Consider the following 20,236-nt stretch of genomic DNA (forward strand, 5'->3'; position numbering starts at 1 on the left):
AGCAGGGAGAAGTTAGGCGAATATGTGAATCCTACTATGGCAAAGGCATGACCCGCCCCACTCTGCCTCTGATTGGCTTCGCCTGACGATGACATTTCTCACTTAGCCCTCGCTGAAGGAACAGGAAGATTAGAGTAGCAACCAATTAATTTATTCATTAATAAATATTTTTGTATGTTTATAACCATCAGAGTCTATCTGAAAGGGGAGCTCTGGTGTTATTATGTTGAGTCAAGGCTTAGTAATATTTCAAACACAAACATATTTCAAAATTATTAAATTATTCAAGGCTTGGCAATTAATTGCAGTAAGGGTTACACTGTGATTCGCATTTCTTTCATCCACCATAGTGGCTGCCGCATCTCAGTGGATCTCACTGGATCTTGGACAGTTAACAATCTCAAGCTAATAAAAAATGTAACGTTAACATTTCTGTCCGTAAGGAAACTCCGTAAATCACAGAGAGTGGCGGTAGATCAGCTGCACGACGTCAGAGGGAAAACCAGAAAATATTTACTCCAGTTTCACAAAATCAGTGAATAAAGTTATAAACATTGTGTGGTTTTTACAGTAATATAGACGGTGCTGTCTATCGCTTTTCCAACCGAATTCTCATCTCATCTGTAGTCCGATAAACAGAAAATTCATCAAAATCAGTGCCCCATATAGCTATTTTCCAAGACAAGTTACTGTAGTTGTCATATGCCGTTGAGCCCTGGTTGCTGCCCCTCGACAGGCTTCTGCGAAATTGCCCAATCAGAAGATAGTGGGCTTTTAGGGAGAGGGGCCTTACAAAGACAGGAGCTAAAACGGCTTGTTTCAGACAGAGGATGAACTGAGCGGCTGCATAAAAGGCCAGTATGAGATAAATAAGGATCTGACGGTGAATCACGCAAAGCTACTGTAGTCCCAGAAAAGTCCCAGAATAAAAATACTGAGCTAGAAATGATCATACTACCCTTTAATTGATTCCTTAAGGAAAATAAAGTACACTTAAAGTTGATTAAGAGAAGAGAACAGTTTGATCAAATGTTTCAACATCTGGATGATGGATATGTAGAGTCATACCAACACAGCGTAACACTGCCATTTTATCACAAATGCTCAGATTCAAAGGTAATATGCTCCTGATGACTTTGCCTTCGGCTGTGGCTGAGCGGGTTGCTCGTTTATCAGAAGGTCGTCAGTTTGATCCCCCGGCTCACACTTTGAGCAAGATTGAACTCCAAATTGCCCCTGATATGAATGTGTTTGAATGGTAGTCTCTTTTCTGAGCAGTTAGGCTTAGTGTATGAATCTGTGTGAACGGGTGAATGTGATGTTGTGTAAAAGCGCTTTGTTAGAAGACTAGAAAGGCGCTAAACAGGTACAGACCGGTTACATTTTTTAAAGCATTCCAAACACACACACACACACACACACACACACGCAAACAAACACACACAGAGCTTCTCCAAGCTGTTGTGGCTTGTCATTCGGCTGGGCTGGCTTTGTGATGTGGCTTGGCTTGGGACATTCATCATTGATGACTTCAGCCTGTATGGCTCCCAGTGTATGTGTGTGTAAGTGACAGAGAGAGAGTGCAACAGAGGCTGTGTCCTGACTGTCTCAGGGGAAATTTGAGCATTCATTTCACCACTACGTTCCTTCTACACACACACACACACACACACACACACACACACAGTGTGACAGTGATAGCCATCTGTTCTGTGGATATCAGGTTTATGGGGTACCACTTGTATTTATTATCCACATCATGTTGTGCTCATAACCCGCTAGTGAAACTGCATTTCAGTAAAATGTTCATGTTCATGCATAAAACCACAATGATAACATGCAGCATTAATTATAAACTTTGACCTTTCACAATATTAATTTCACATCAATCACTTTTAAATCACTCATTATCTATCAGACTAAATCTGACAGATAATGTGGACATGAAGCATCTCTCAAACAGGATTGAAAAAACTGAAATCAATCGCCTCCTGTAAACATCAGTGAGTTTCTTACTATATACTAAAATCTCTTCCTTTGCCCTCTGCTCCAGGTCCTACAGATTTGATGGGTTCTTCTCCCAGCTGCTGGTGAGATCTCTCCACAGGTGCTCTATGGCATTTAGTGCTTTGTCCTCAACCATATTGGGTGGTTTTTGTATAAAGTATACTTTGTTTCATTGTCCTGCTGTAAGACTATGACCTCTGACGGAGGTCCTACATTGAGCCCCAGAATTCTTTGGTAGTCTTCAGATTTCTTAATGCAAGTCAAGACATCCAGTGCCTGAAGCAGCAAAGCAACCCCAGAACATCAGTGAACCTCCACCATGTTTGACTGTAGGGACCGTGTTCTTTTCTTTGAAGGCCTCATTTAGTTTTCTGAAAACAGAAGAATGATGCGCTTTACCAGAAAGCTCTATTTTAGTCTCATCTGTCCACAGCACATTCTCCCAGAGGGAATTTGACTTCCTCGGCTGAGTTTCTGTGTCAGCAGCGTGGTTCTCTTGGGTTTCTTAGCATAGCATCCCTTTTCATTCAGATGGCCACAGATAGTGTGAGCTGACACTGTTGTACCCTGTGTCTGCAGGTCAGCCTGAATTTATTTGGATGTTGATCAAGGTTCTTTATCCACTGTTCAAGCAATGAATTCATTGCACTCTTTCATCAATTTTTCTCTTTCGTCCACATCCAGGGAGATTAGCTACAGTGCCGTGGGCTGTAAACTTATTCACAATGTTGCGCACAGTGGACACAGGAACATTAAGATCTCTGGAGATGGACTTGTAGGCTAGTAGAGATTGTCCATGCTTTTCCTTCTTGAACTGTTGGTTCTCAAATCCTCAGACAACTCTTTTCTCTTCTTTCTTTTTTCCATGCTCAGTGTGGTACACACAACATGAAGGTTGATTCAACCTTTCTCTATATTACTGGTTATACGTGTGATTTCTATCTTGCCACCACCTGTGAATTGCTACAGGTTAGTGTAATTACAAATTTGAGCATCACATGTTCAAAATACAATTATTTCTGAAGATTCTGAAAAGGTGCCATTAATTCTGTTCTGTGTGGAATGTGTCCTATTTGGCTTTTTGCTCTGCTTTTTTTGTGTTGTACCAATGCAAACAAAAGGAAAAAACATGAGAATACCAAAGCATTTGTAACTGTGAATATTTTCTGGGAGAAGTAGCGCATTATGTGACAGACCCTACCTCCAAAACGAAAACCTCACTGGACTCATCACTGATAACAACATCTGGTGTATTAGCAAGCAGGTGTCGGAAAATAGCAGAATTACTATTGCAATGATGAAACATGGATTGTTTTACACAAGAATGTTTGTGCATTCTTACTGAGCCTGGGAAATGGTTTGATATGTCTTTCTTCATAGCAGCCATTCAAGTTGTGTCCATATTTAATTATTCTATACCTCACGATTTATGCCAACCTTCAGTGTAATTCCAGGAAGAAGTGTGTCCTTTATATAGAAAGGCAGAGAGCCAGGGTATGGTGGTCGGGATAATTTTGTTTCATGCAGGAAAGAGGAGTTGTGTCCCGTCACAGATCAGCGATTTTTTTATATTAACATTAACAACATCACTTTAACCTGAAACAAGTCTTTTAGTTGGCTAAGAATGCTATACTTTAACCAATATGTAGTTACCATATGCAGGTATTGTTAATTGTTAAATATTGGCTTAAATAAATAAAAAATGAAATGCAACTTTCACTGGGATTGGACTGCAAAAGAATGATGGGGTTTTATGCTGTGCCTCTGACAATTATGTCTGAGTTTGCCACTGTTTGACTCAAGGAAGCCATGATTTGGTAAATTCAACTAAAGGACCCCTCCAGAATGAATATGCCAGTGTGGTCCTTAAAAAGAAGAAAACAAGTTATTATGACCAAAATGTATGCTGCGGTGCGTTTTGTGTACAGTGGATGTACAGCAATTAGTCTTTGAATCGATTCCTGCTTTTTATCCAGGCAGCAGTGGCAGCTCTCAGACCTGTCAGCAGGGGAATGGCACTGTGATGCAACTGGAACTATTTTCTCCACTGAAACATCATTATTCTTGTATCGATCTCCACAATGGTACTCCAAATTATGAAAGCCACCTGTGCGTTTCTGAAAATGTATAAATCATGCCACCCCTGAGGAAGCTAGCTTCCTTGCCTTAACACTCGTAACATGTCTCAGCTTTTAGGCTGCTGAAATAAATACCTCGATGCCTATTCAATTGTGGACTTTGCTTCTTCCCTCACATTTTAATCATCCAAAGCCTAAAATGATATGTTAAAAGTTATACTGTGTGGTTGTAAAATAACATGGAGGTGGCATTCTCAGGGGGCATGGATGACAATTTAAATGTCATGAATTTCTAAATGGATTGTGAGATATTAGATATCAGCAATATTGTGATATGTAGAATAAGCTACCAAGGTAAAAAGGTAGTTTAAATTTTTAAGACACACTCCCTGATTTTCTTATAGTGCTGAATAGACCCTCTCAGTTCTCTGTAAGAATATCACAGAAAGTACGGTCTAGACCTGCTCGATCTGAAAAGCGCAATGAAATAACTTCTGTTATGAACTGGCGCTTTATAAATATAATTGAATTGGATTGAATTTGCCGACCTCTACTGTAGACTGTGTTGTGTTGAGACCATGTGGTTTTAGCTGCACTCCTGTCTCCTTAAATCACAACGGGCAAAAGATCCACTGGGGAGCCATTTGGTTGTTGAGACCTCATGAGGCCCATTCGCTGCCTTTTTAAACCAAAGGACTTCATCCAGAGTAATCCTTAATTAGGCCTGTGGCATTTTAGAGCACACTCTCGCTCCACTCATCTCGCCCTCCTGCCAGTACACAGCAACACTTTAAGCAGTATTGATCTATGGCACTGCAGGGGACTGCTGCCTGTGCACATGTTTGTGCATATACATCGCTGACTTGGAAACTATTTGAAAGCGTGATTACAATCTCGTTGCATACAGTGATCCTTTTACACAAATGAGGGGCAGGTCCAAATAATGATAACGCAAGTAATGTAACCTGCTTACACAGATGCAGAGGCCAAGTATTAGAAGGGGACAGGGCTGAATGCTAAGCTAACTAAATGGATTTTGAGTGGGATTGTGTGACAGATGGGTGTGAGTGTTTGCTAGTGGCTGCGTTCTCACATGCACTTTTCCACCGCATCACCTACTGGAGCATGTAGTAAAAAAAACAAACATGCTGCAAAAAAAACATTGTCAGTGAATAGAACAACACAAAACCTTTCTGTTTTTTCATGATCACAGTCAATTTATATTACGTTAAGCACAGTTTCCACAGGCAGACAGTCTTTATGTTGCAAATTTAACTTCAGTGGGTCCCGCTTATAGTGATCGTGGTTACAGTGATCAACTGCTTATATGGATCAAAAAGCTTGGGATAGAATCTTTACTATACAAATGCAGTTTAAATAATTTGCTTATAGTAATTAATATTATATATTATTATTATATATTTTTTGTAAGTGAACAAAATGATCAAAAAGATGTCATCACTACAAAGTATGATGGTTATTTACCACTCCACCCTTTTCTCTTCTTTGTTGTCGCAAAGTTTCAGAGCAACAGAGATACAGCGTCCCTGTAATCATAGTAACACTTCTGACTGAGATTACTCTGAGCAGCACGCAGGGGAATAATTCAGTAGTCGCTGGATATTAGTAAAGACATATCTCTACTAAATTCTATGCCCTATAACTTGGAGCAGGACAGTGCCACATTTAAATCAGTAAACAGTGAAGCTAAGTCCATTTAAGTTCTTAATATTCATGAATAAAAATGTCAGTTAGATGGTAATCTGCATGACAATAAAAAAAAAGAAAAAAATGGTTATGATAATCAACCATTTACTGCCCTTTTGTTAATGGACTGTAGCCTCACTTAGAAATGAAGCACACGCCTGTTTTCTGCTGTTTCCTCCTAGTCATGTAAAGGTATAAAGTCGGGATGAAGTCTTGTGCGCGCTCCCACACCTCTGTCCGACTACAGCGACAACACCGCAACTAACGAAATGTCTACTAACACCCAGCACAACATAGACTCCAACATAAACTCCAAAATAAACTCAAACACAAGCTCCACGTAAGGATAAAAACAACAACCAAGTTTTATGTGCTGGAGCCACACAGGCCAAAGTGAATCAGATGATGTTGGGTGAAACAACACGTTCTCACTCCCGACTCGTCACATATTGACGCTTGGTCAAGGCCCTTTGTCGTCCCTTTTTAACCACTTGGGTAGCCCTTTTGCATCAATTATTGACGTTAAGGGATCCGCGGTCAGGTTAGCAACACTTAGCAACAAAAAACATACAACTTCTGGTAAAGTTAGCAACAATAAATATGCAACGTCCGGTTAGACTTTCAAAATAAAACGCTAGCGTTTCGAAACATTGACATTTTGAAACGCGCGTTATTAAAGTCGTCAAGTGTTGCAGTTCAGTTGGGTTTAGGCAACAAAACTACTTGGTTAAGAGAGGTTTGGGTTTAAATAACTACATATGTCAGTTAACATGTAAGATAACTAACGTCACTTACGTCATAACTTGAATAAAAAAATATTAAATGTTGACTTTTAGTTTCACATGGGGCACGAACCCCGGTCCCCTGGCTCAAAGTCGGGGTTCTGGCCCTTCATCCAGCAGTGTGAGTTTATCATACAACTGGCTGTTCTTCTTCACCTCTTTGATGGCTTTTTTTATATATAGTTTTCATGAGCTGCTGGCTGCTTCACATTGAGTAACTGGTGTCTAAATCTTTCTGAAATAAGTTAAAAAAAGTGTTTTCAGTGTTAGCTTTTAACATCTTCTGAAAATTAAAATATTACCCAAATCCTCTTGGATACACACACACACACACACACACACACACACACACACTAGCCCACTTGCCAGCACATATGCACACACGTATGAATGCCCTAACAGCAGGATGATCTTATGCTGCTTTAATCCTGTATCCATGGAGACCAATCTGTCCATCACCCTAGGGACAAGAAAAGATCAGCCAGCATCTGTTTTGCTGTACTTCTGTCTGTCTGTTTGTCCATCTATCCATGAGCCCGTCTGTCTGTCAGCCTGTTTGTGCATGTTGCAGTCTGTCAGAAGCCGTTTTCATCAACTGCCAACTGAATTTTTAAATAACAGCCCGTGACATTTTTATATTAACTGTCCATTTGAATAGTCTTCCACTTTAATTGAAACAATTGCAGTTCAGCTCTAAATAGACCAACAGAAAGTGATCTGTTTCCCAGTGGAATGATTATGAAGCGAACCAAACAATTAATGTGAGCAGTAATAGCCACCAAGGCTGAAAAAACAATGTAAAAGACATCACAAGCTAAACTCGTGACCTCTGGTAAATGCAGTACAAACACAGCACAGGAATGAACACATAAGACGAACATCATCAACAACATGAAAAAAAAGAAAGGAAATCAACACTTTCAGACACTACCCCGATCGTTATTTCGGCACCGTTCATTGCGTCATTGTCGTCGGACAATCAGTTTTTCAATCAGCACAATGCATTATTTTATATAGGGCTTTGCAGTGACCATCGGTTGTACAGTACTTTTCAAAATGCATTCTGGGATACATTGAGTGGACTATATAGGGTATAATAATTCTCACTATACAGGACAGCACTACAAAATGGCGAGCTCACTACATAGTCCACTATATAGTGAGTAGTGGGTGGGTGACACAGCCGTAGACTCTTGAAAGTAGAGTAAGAGTTAAATGATCCATCACAGTGAATATTATTTTGTCAAAATTCACACACAAAATTTGACTAAATTAGTTAGACATTATGTTCACTGTGATGGATGTGTAAATGGCTTGTAGGTGGTACCCAGTTGTAGTAATAGTTAAAAGGCTTTATTTACACGAGTTGAAATGATGGCAGGTAGGAGCTGCCGAGGTCCAGTTTCCCAGACAGTATGGTAGACAATCCAGGATATTAAAAAATGCTGGCATGTACTCGAAGATCTTGAGGAGAAACATAACACACACAATGAAAGTTCCTCACCAGACTTGCAAAAACAATACTTGAAGCACGTGTCACTAGAACTAGAGCTGTAGATGACAGAATCTAGACCATGTGTGCAGCTCAGTCGTGTGTTCAGATTTCTGTCACACCCAAAACACACATACACACTCACACAGACAGACAAAAGGGATGGGAAATGTGGAAAAACAACACATAGATGAATGAGGCCCATTGTGTGTCCTGTTGAGGTCTTGGTTGCATTTTCTTCCACATAAAACATCTGCAAAGCTGATTTTTGAAGATATTGAAACATACATTATTTACAGTTGCGGAATAAATAACTAAATGGGGAACCACTCATAAGAATACTGCTCCACAGAAGGAGGAGGTTAAGAATGTATAATGTAGATGGATACGCGCAGAGTATATGGAACCAGGATGGTATTGCACGTGGGGCTGCAGACCATTTCCAGGATTAGAAGACCATGGCTATTGGGAAAAAGAGGTAGTTTTCCCAGCCCCGGCACGAAATGACACCTGCCTGACAGTACTTCCAAAATGGACATTTTGGGGGTACTACACACTCACTTGTGAGCACAGTAAAAGCCAAAAGCCCAGAAAAAGGAACAGGATGATCCAACGCCAAAATAACGCCACAAACAACGACAACTCCACCCAAAGTCCAACATCAACGACTCCTGCAATGCTAACTATCCCAATACCAGATACAGCCCAACCACTTAGCATACCGTTACAAGGACCAACAATGAAACTACTAGACCCAGACTTCAACCTCAAGGGAAACCAGCACCAAGAGCAACTGGTAAACATCACCAACGATTGTGTAAAGAAACAGCTAACACTACTGTACTCTTCGAGTACATGCCAGGATTATTACTGGCCCGGTGCTTCTGGAATGTGAATGTAGTTACCCCAGCCACAATGCCCTGGTTTATGACCCATAAAGGAAATTATGGGGCATGTTTTTTAAATAAGTTGGCTACTATTTTGTCATGTGTATGTAACTGTAAAACCACCAATTTATTAGTCAGCTTCAGACATGTTGGTAGGCGTGTTTTTGAACTTTGGACAGACCCAAGCTAGATGTTTCCCCGAGCTTCCAGTCTGTACGCTAAGCTAGGCTAACCACCACCAGACTCAAGCTCTTTACTACACACAGGCATGCGATTGATATCCATCTCACATCTCACTCTCAACGACAGCAAATAAGTGTATTTCCCAAATGTTCTCTTCCTTTAAGTGAGGAATGGATTTAATAAGGTCCAAACATCACACAATTTCCTGAAGCCCACAAGAAGATATACTTTCGCCATCAAGGCAGCGTTCTTTCCCCTCTGCTCTTCTCCCTGTACACCAACTGCTGCACCTCCAGTCACCAGTCTGTCAAGCTCCTGAGACCTACCATCTGGTGACCTGGTGCAGCCAGAACAGTCTGGAGCTCAACGCTCTGAAGACAGTAGAGATGGTCGTGGACTTCAGAAATAGCCCAGCCCCACCCTCCCCCATCATCCTGTGTGACTCCCCAGTCACCACTGTGGACGTCTCCTGCTTCCTGGGCACCATCATCTCCCAGGACCTCAAGTGGGAGCTGAACATCACCTCCCTCACCGAGAAGGCCCAGCAGACGATGTACTTCCTGTGGCAGCTGAAGAAGTTCAGCCTGCCAAAGACAATGATGGTGCACAGTAGTTTTGTTGCCTAAACCCAACTAAACTGCAACGCTTGACGACTTTAATAACGCACGTTTCAAAATGTCAATGTTTCGAAACGCTAGCGAACGCTGCTAACGAAAGTCTAACCGGACGTTGCATATTTATTGTTGCTAACTTTACCAGAAGTTCTATGTTTGTTGTTGCTAAGTGTTGCTCCTTCTGATTCTGATTCTTATAGTGAAGTTAAAAAAAAGAAAATTACCTAAATCTAAGCTGCAAGCTTCTAGTGGGACAAGAGCAACATACAATTACAATAAAGATGTTATCCAGTCTGTAATGTATTAGCACTCTTTTTCCTCACCATATTTTCTGTAACTCAGACACCTCCCTCACAGGTTGTTTCACTAGAAGAGGTGGAATAAAGGAGATGAAGAATGAAGTGAATAAAGATCCTGGACTGAATGAATGTGTATGAGTGACTATGTTCCACACTGGGACCATTTGATGCTGAGTTATGTCTGAGTGAGGCAGAAAGGAGCAGAGTGAAATATGGAGAGGTTGGCCGAGAGAGGGACAAATGGGAAGCAGACAGATAGAAAAAAGGCAGCTACACAAACTGAGAGGCTGAGAAAATCTCTATCTGTCTGTCTGTCTGATTCTGTCTGTCTGTCTTCATCAGTCTCTATCTGTCCATCTGTCTCTCCATTAGTCTCTCCCTCTCATCCCTCACTTCACTTAAAAAACACACACACACACACACACACACACACACACACACACATATATGGGATTGAGTGCAATTAACTAAACGTTTGTGTAAGAAAATGGGTCAGCAAACCAAACATATAGCTAGAGATTTACTCAATTCCTTTATTTTTGTGTATATTTGTATGAACAGTTAAAGAGGTGCTATTATGCTGAGGGTCAAAATCTTATTTAGGGGTTGTACCAGAACAGGTTTACATGGTTTCATTTTCAAAAAACACCATATTTTTGTCATACTGCACATTGCTGCAGCTCCTCTTTTCACCCTGTGTTGAAGGCTTTGTTTTAGCTATGGAGTGATACATCTTGTCTCTAAATGATCTTTGTTGGAAGTTGCACAATGCGCAGTTCCTAGTTAAGGACTACTAGCCAGAAGAAGAGGAGGGCGGGTCAGCGAAAAGACTGTAAACAGCTTTGGTTCAGCTGTAGGCTACATGGACTGGAGCAACTGGAGAGTTTCAAAGTGGTGAGTTATTAATCTGTAACAAAAGTATCTTTCATCCATAAAGTTTTAACTGAGCTCTGTCTCTACATCACAGGAACAACTTTATGTCCACTGACTGCCTGGAGGGTAGCTAGTGTTTGGAAGGGAGAGGAGAGCTGTGTGCTGCAGCTCACTGTTTTTCCACCGCTGTTTTTGAGAACGTGTCGGACTAGCCGCTTGGCGTGCGTTATATGAGGCACATTTCCCTTTGGATGAAAGGTAAATGGCTGGGCTACAAACAAGCTGTTTTCAGGCAGTTCAGAGCAGAGTTTTCTGTGGGAGATGCAAACTCAATTCATTGATTAACTGAATTAACAAGAATTCATTAACTGTATATATCAGTTTTGGATGCCCTTTAGGGGGAAAAACTTACAACATTGTGTGTTATAAACCATTTATTGAATGTTAATTTACTGCTTATAAATTCTTAATGGGGGGTAGACGATCTTGAGTGTTAGTTGTATTAAATATTAATACAATTATACACAAGGTTAATTACTGAGAACTCAGAAAGCAGCAACATAACTTAAACTAAGAAAGACAGCAAGAAACACAAGCGGGTGATCAGACCGGTTGTAAACAAAACTCAAGGTTAATGTCGGTCTACCAACATAGATTGGTCTCACAGTAAATGTGTTTTTTAAATGTCAGTTAGTAGTTTAGAGAATCAGGATTTTTAGTGATGTCGCCATGTTCCCACATCATAGCAATCACTTGATACACAATATTACCAAAGTTGATAAAAATGATCAACACAGCTATGAAAATAAACCCCCAAATAAATGTCTGTAAGATGCAGGTTGCACTCTAGAGAAAGCTAAAAGGGGACTTAAGGTTAAGGTTTTGTGGTAATAAAACTTAGTTATCCTTTCAAATGACATTGAGTGGAGGCCAAGCAGATTTAACATCAAACAAAATTTTGAACAAATATTTCAAAAGTAGTGAAATAATTAGTTAAAATACTATAACAAATACATACACAATGTAGGAATAAATGCAGCATTCACATACTGTATTTACATGGATTCACACCTGCATCTAGTGTGACAGCTTTGTGGCATGACCAATTACATACAACATACACATGATCACTTCATACAGTATGTGCATTTGCTGCAGCCGTGCTGGCAGAGGTTGCCATATGCTGTCCTGCTCTAGTTTCAAAGGGCTTGGCAAGGTTACATCTGCACACTTCTTCTCAACACAAACAGCACCACACAGAAACCTGGACCTTTATATCCCCAGAGAAGGTGACTTACTGACTGAGCCACTGGTGACATGTGGTTCCAGTCAGTCGTCGTCTGGAGGTCTTGTGGTTTGTGGCGCCCAGCTCATGACAGAATTCTTCTGCGTCCTTGGCTGTAGTGAAGGTAAGAGCATTCCCTTTGTGGCTCACTTTTAGGGTTGTGGGGGAAAAAATAAACTTTTGGGATTCCCTTGGCGTGCAGTTCTTCAGTGGATCTACAAATCCCTGGCGTCACTGTATGGTGAATGAGTTGTAGTCGGCTTTAAACCATTCCAGTCTTTCAGTGGCAATTCTCTTCTCTTGCACCTTAAAGAATTGCTTGGTTGGTACCTCAAACATCTGAAGATCATGGTCCACATAGCGCAGCGTAGTCTCAAACTGGGGCATGGGCCCCCCTGAGAGGGTGTAGAGCCACTTCAGTAGGCCATAGATGTTGAGCGAACCTGAAGTTAGCAGCATAAATATGATTCATGCGGTGACATAAAAAAACAAAAGCTTATTTATTTTAGTGACCCGTGTTGTTATTAATATATAAAAATTAGGGCTGGGCACGTTAACGCGTTATTATCTTATAATTAATTAACGCCGACAATTATTTTATCGCACGTTAACGCAGTTTTTATGTTATTATTATTAGTTTGAAAGTCAGTTGCTCACTGGCTCTGAATACACATACAGTCAAACCATGGGTCACAGGAGGGGGGGGGGGGGGGTTGATCAGCCTGCAAACCACCCATTTTTCCATCCGCGATCCGTTATCACGGCAGCAGGTTCAATGCTGCTTTAACGTTACCTGGTCCGTGCTTGTAAAATATTCACTGCAACTTGTAACGTCATTTCAAGTTTTTAACCAAGTGAAGTGTGCGCGAGTGAACACACGCCGACCCCCCCATGTCATCGTCCATCCCGATGTTTCAATGTAGTTTTGTAGACATCGTCCCAACCCTACTGAACAGACTGTTTCTGCTGCTCCCTGAATAAAGATACCTGCTGATACCTGTTCAAAAAAAACAACAAGAAAACTGGACTCTGATGGTAACTAGATAAAAGGTAACGCCCTGGCAGTGGCAAACAGCTTTGGCTTAATATTTGATTTGATTACATTAATATTTAGGTTATAGGTATAGGTTTAGGTAATATTTTATTGCTGCTGTGTAAAGGGAATACTGCTGGTAAAAAGCACATTATTTATTTAAAGTGTTTGCAAACCACATGTTATTGCACTTTTGTGTATATAGCAGTACATTTAAATTAAAACTACTTTACACTACTTTAGAATTCATTATTCAATTTTACGCGTAACAATGCCATTGATCGCAAGAAAAATTTTTAATCATTGCCCAGCATTAATCAAAATGAAATCCACTTTTGCTGGAGTGGTGGGGCATGAACTTTTGTTAGCTTTTGAAGGGGTGCGTGACAGAAAAAGTTTAATGGCCCCTGGGGAGGGCCTTTGCCATATATTCTGTGAGCTCTGTCTATTTCGATGACAGGGTCACAGTTCAGGGAGGGAATCCACTCCGGCAGGATTTTCTGCAGAAAGCCAACTGGGTCATTCCACGCGCTGCACTCTGCCATCTTGTGCTCAAGTTTTAGGTGGTCACCAATGCAGGCATTGAATGAGTTTTTCATCTACAGAGTGTCTCCCTGTGTTTTGTCCTTCCGTTACTCCACTTCACGTACAGTAGAAGCCTGTGTCTCAGGTTATGCCCAATAGTGAATTTGAATTTGTTACAGGATGATGTATCAGCTCATTTTGAAGGAGGTGGTGATGAATCAGTGTAAGACACATGTGTGAGAGACCCAGGTTCAATTCTCCACTATGACACATACACCAATATGTCCCTGAGCAAGACACTTACGCCCTAGTTGCTCCAGAGGCGTGCGACACCTGACATGTATAGCAATTGTAAATCGCTTTGGATAAAAGCGTCAGCTAAATGAATAAAGGTAAATGCAAATGTCCTGCAGCATACATGCATGCACAGACACAAAAGTAAACCACACAGTACACAAACATATATACAAAACAATAACTCGCTCACCTGCCCCCCAAACCCCCAATTAATACAGCAGAGGAACACAATAACATTGACTAAGTGACTAACAGAGTACAGTAAACAACTAATGTGTCTTAATATGCCTTGTGTGTAATGCGATATACAGGATAAAGTTGCAGTGAGTTATAGATTTCGAACAGGCCTTCCCCTTATTGCATTGTGTATGACAGATTAAGGCTGATAAATGCACAATGGACTGCGGCACAATATTATCTTGTTTTCATAATCGTTGGAAGCATATATTGTAATTGAAAATTAAATTTCATTAATGGCACAGCCTTAAATGTAGAGGTGCTGAAAACACCAGTAAACTGGTAAGAAATGTTGGTACATGTAGGGCTGTATAATAAAATCAGTGTGACAGTCCATAGCATGGTGATAACAGGTGTTTAAGTTATGTATGTAAAAGCATTTCACTTGTATGAGTGTGAGCTTTTCAGTATAGTATGTGATTGAGTTTAGTTTCATGTGTATGTGAGAGGAAAAGTACATGTATATGCATGGTAATTCTGAATAATGTCCCTAGGGGCCCCTCATAGAGTTGCCCCCCTTCCCCCCTTTCAGCATGGGAGGGGGGGGAATGTGTTGTAATATTCCTGCCGAGTTATACACCACACCGCTGCTTTTCATTGCACCAAAATTATTGTCCTGTGTGTTAAATGCAAGACTCTGATTGTAATGGCTGCCCCCCTCTGTTTATCAGCGGGTTCTATAGTGAAAGTTCACACACATGCTGCTATCTCTTTCACTTACACTCATACACACACATCGATAGATTTGTGCGAATGCAGACACACACTGCTGTAGACAGCAGCGGTAGTCCATTAGCATATAAATGTGTTCCTGTGTGAGTGTATTGTGTGCAGAGAATGTGGGTGAACTGGTGCAGACTTAATATGCATGTCAGGCAGACTGGGGCATGATAGTGTTTTTTGTAAATGTGCCAGTTGCAGATCGATTAGTGAGATACCACACCAGCTCGCTCTACATGTATCTGTCTACCTTGCTTTACCCTCTCTCTCACTGTCTCTGTAGCTTGACATTAATTAAATGTAAACCACCGCCATCTGCCACCACTTATGGCAACTGACCTCCTGACCTGGAGACTTGCCACATCACTGCAATCCATATATACGTGTTATGCTCCCACACACCAGCAGAATACGTTTTTAACCCTAAAATATGTATGTTAGTCAACTGTCACCAACTATGTACAGGGTGCTAAATATATGAAGTCTTGCTTCCCCTGTGTTCAGACAGGGGAAGCAAGACTTCAGGAATATTCATCTTTTTAGGTAATGCAATATTCACTATATTCAAAACAGCTAAATGACTACTAAACGGAGATCAAAATTGTATAAAAATACTAAAATATTCTTGCACTTAATAGCCTGAAAATGAGCCATTCAAAGCATGTTAGTCACTATACGATTCCTTTTTGATTGCTAAAGCACAAGTTATATCTCTAAATACATCCACTGGCCACTGTGCTTTATCCTTATCATATATGAAGTCATTCACACATTACTATGAGTAGTGAGTAATATCACAGCTAACAAATTTGCCTCAAGGGCCTTTACAATATGTATAGCTATTGTCATTCTAGTGTGTGCAGCATTCTAGACGTATGGTACTCTCAGCACTGTAGCCAGGCTGACAGAGCTCTATTAGTTGATGTCTAGAAACGACATCATGAGCTTCATTAATGATAAAATTCTAATTATTATTATTAGAGACAAAATCTATCACCTCCTGCCCTCAAACGTATCGATTTATCTTGAAACGCAGGAACCTTAGAAACAGCTGTAAAACCTGATATATATTTAGACTGCTTATTTCCCATTGATCTTTCTCAACTAACCTCAAGTATTTTTTCATCTAAACCATCAACCTAATGTTAAACTCAGGCAAAACTGAAGATATTGTATCTGAGAGGCATTTTGTAAAATATCTTTAGTCTAGATGGCATTGCCCTGGCTTCTAGCACCACTGTAATCAAAGATAACGCCTAGAGTTATCTTTGATCAGGATATATAATTTAACTACCACATTAAACAAACTTCAGTCGCTGGCTAAGCAGCCTTTTTATGTGCACTGCAATGCACATTGACTGTATTTGGTTTAGTTTATTTATGTGGACACAGTGAAAGCAGTGCCGGAGGCATTGCGTTTTCTTTCTTTGTTCAAGCCCCTATATCTGGATCATACGTACACCAGAAGTGGCAGGAGGTGCAGAGCACAATTTTTCAAGATTAGTCGAGAGTTGCCCAAAGTCAGTAAAGTTGAGTGGCCTTGCGGGTTTTATGCCTGTCGAAATTATGGACTGGCGGCCAGCTGTTCTCCATGTCCTCCATGATATTGATGAGAAGAACAATTAAGACAGATGTGTACAAGCATGTGAACTGCATGGTATGCTGCAATCCTCGTTGTTGGACTTGGCCAGAGCGGTGTACGTCATTGAGGCACTACAGGACAGATTTGTGCACTATAGCGTTTTTTGGGGAGCTGTGGACAGAAGCAGTGTAACATTAGCACCAAGGGGATTTCCAAAAGGCAGCCAGAGAGCTCCATGGATCACATCCACAACTGGTCAGTGAAACTGTGATCAAAGACCATTTTTATATGACTGTATTCCATGTCTTTTTGGGCATTAAACAAGTAATTAAAGCATAAAGTAATTAAAGCGTATGTGTGTTTGTTTGTGTGTGTGTGTTAGAAAAATTTAAATATATTAAAAATTTAAAAAAATAAACAAATAAAACAGCAAGTGTGTATGTGTGTGTGTGTGTGCGTGTGTGTGTGTTAAAAAATATATTAAAAATTAAAATAAAAGAAATTAATAAAACAGTAACGTGTGTGTGTATATTAAAAGACAAAAAAATAAATTGATTAATTGATAAAAAAATAATAATAATAAATAAATAAAAATAAATCAGTGTCAAATGTAAAAACAAAACAATTACTGAAATATCAAACAATCAAAATAATAAGAATTAGAAAATTAGTACAATTATTTATCAGTCTGAGTTTCCACTGGTTGTCCTCAGTTCATGGCATGATGAGATATATTTTGCAGCAATTGTTTCACATTTGGGCATTTCTCCCAGTAAATAGGTGAGTTTCTGTGTGTCTGATATAAATTCAAATTTGAGGTATATTTGGGAAATGTTTGCAAAGTGTTTTTGTCTTAGTATTTTATATTTGGGGCATGAGGTTAGAAAGTGCAGCTCTGTCTCTACCTGTCCCCTGTCACACTGGGAGCAGAGTCTCTCCTCTTGTGGTAGCCAGCTCTGTCTGTGGCGACCCTTTTCTATGGCCAGGCGGTGCTCAGTCTGGATGTTGTCAACATTTTTCTTAGTTTACATTTTATTGTACTCAGGTAATTTGCTAGTGTGAATTCTCTTTTTAGGGTCAGATAACATTGGAATTTACGTTTTGGTTGTTTCTTTCCAGTATTCAATATATTTTTCTTTCTGCTTGCTGATAATTTGGTTTGGTCTGCTTGAGTTGGTGTTGCTGTCCTGAGGCTGTTGGGGACTTGTTACTGCAGAGAGCCTCAGGACCAGATGGGTGAGGGGACTCTTCTCTGGTTTCAGCTCCTGGTATGTTAGGGCTTTGTGATGGGATGTCTGGGGGTTAACTGATTTTAAGTGATTGTAAAATTTAATTGATCTTTTCTGTATTTATAGTAAGAGGGGGTATAGGCCGAGCTCTGCTCTGCACAGGTTATTTGGTGTTTTTCTCTGTACCTGTCCGATTTGTCAAATTCATTTCGCTACCATATATAATTATTGGTTCTAGTACAAATTTTAAGCCAGATTTCAATTGGAATACAGATTTTAAGGTTTCTTTATATTGCATAGAAAGCTCTCCTTGCTTTGTCCCTCACATCTTTCACAGCCATGTTTCCTGTGTATGTAATGTTGAGGCCAAGGTAAGTGTAGTTTTTTGCATGTTGTAATTTAGTGGTGTCTAAATAGAAATTGTGTGTAACCTGATTTCTGTATTGTTTCTGAAAGATCATTATCTTAGTCTTTGCTGTGTTTACTGTCAGGGCCCAGGTCTCTCTCTCTCTCTCTCTCTCCACTGTGTCCGCACGGACAAGTAGCATGCACGTAACTCAGAAGAGAGCTCGCAATCCGGTGGACTTCAGGTGGAAGAAAGGGAATTTGTGAGCAGATGATAGCGAAAGAGAGCCAAATGTTTAATTATGGCTTTTGTGGAGCTTTTTCGTTCCTCTGTTTACAGTAGAACTCTGACAACAGCTGCTCTAGAGTGATGTCAAAGTCGCATCAATTCCGATCTGAGTCTCCAGACGGAAGTTGGGTTTCAAAACATACAATCTGTATCGGATTTGGACCACATATGAAATCCTAACTGGAAAAGATCAGATTCCATGCGACTTTTCCTGTTCACACTGTCATAAAAAGATCAGATCTGAGTCACATACGAGCAAAAAAATCTGATTTGGGTCACTTTGGCCTGCAGTCTGTACGCAGCCTAAGTGTGATATCGTGAAAGGGATTCAAGCACTCAATCCCAAAAGCAACAGCTTCTGTTTTTGCTGGGAACCATTTACAGCACAAATCTGGATGATCTTAAGCATGAGCTACATCAAGCCAAGCAGATATTGGAGAGGAAGAAGGCAGCTGGAATGAAGAATCTAACCAGTTTGCTTGAGTTCATGGTACTCCTGGAGCCATTCAGTGAGGTCTACAATGAACTGTTAAGATTGTGCCAATTGCCATGGCCCTACCTGTAAGCACAGCTGCTTGCAATGCCACTTTTCCGCAGAGAAACAGAAAAAAAAATCACTTATGCACCATGAACAATGAAAGACTGAGTGACCTCGGGGTGCTAAGAGTCCCAGAGTCCCACAGAGCCAAGGCCTTGGATATGGATGAGTTGACAAGGTTGTTTAGTAGTCGACACAGAAATTGCAAAACACAGTTCTTTTGAAGTATCTGTACCTCTAAATGATGAGACCCTTTCACTGCGAGAATGTATGACTTCTGCTTATTGTGCTTAAGAGTATTGATTATTAACACTATGAAAAGTGACAAGTGATAAATATTGCAATATGTGAAAACTGACAGTGCTAGTGTAGTTACACAGTGTTACTCTTGCACACTACATTGCATCCACTTAATCTGCCTTAGGCTACATTTGTGAGTTCACTAATTGCACTTAAGGGCCAAATATTGATGACAGTATCATAAACAAGTGGACATTAGAATTTTAATGTTGACAGTGCAAAATGAAAAGCCCATGCAAGGTGAAAGAGTTAATGTAGCCAACAAAAACAAGACGTAAATACACTGTGTAACTGTACAATTGAATTGTTTCGACTTAGTAGTCTGAATGTTGAAGAGAGAGGTCGTTGGTGGCCTTCATTTTTGTTGTGACGTTTGACTGCGCCCCAAATTTAACTGTTGTTCCGCCCCTATGCCATCTACTTGAAAATAATCTGGATCTGACCCTGGTCGAATCAAGCTTACTGAGCTGTGTGTGTATCAAACACTAGTGTTTAAATGGAGCCTTTTAATCCACCAATAATATGATTAATACCTGAATCAGGAAAAAAAAATTGAGAATAAATGCAACCCTTATCAAAAACAGACATAAAAAGACAAGTTTAGGGCTCTTAAAATTTTTTTTCATGTGTCATGTAAATGCTCTTTCTGTTTACTTTTTTTTTTTGAATAACTGTACTCTTTCTGAGCACCCACTTGAGTTAAATCAAAGAATACCCATCACCCTGTCTCTGTCAGGAAACCATCTTTGAATAGTTTTAGAGATAAATAGAAGGCTGAGCTTCTATTCAATACCGCAGCAGTATATTATAATCAAACTGTTGCTTCAACAGAAAATTCTGGCGCTAAGCACTCTTCACAGTTTAATGTTTTTTTCCCCAAAATTTGCTACTGTTTTAGAGTTAGATTGTTATAATCAGTGTGGTTTTTAATTAC

This window comes from Micropterus salmoides, unplaced genomic scaffold, assembly GCF_014851395.1.
Source record: "Micropterus salmoides isolate LMB-PRFRI ecotype aquatic unplaced genomic scaffold, ASM1485139v1 Ms_hic_scaffold_5, whole genome shotgun sequence".
Taxonomy (NCBI): Eukaryota; Metazoa; Chordata; class Actinopteri; order Centrarchiformes; family Centrarchidae; genus Micropterus; species Micropterus salmoides.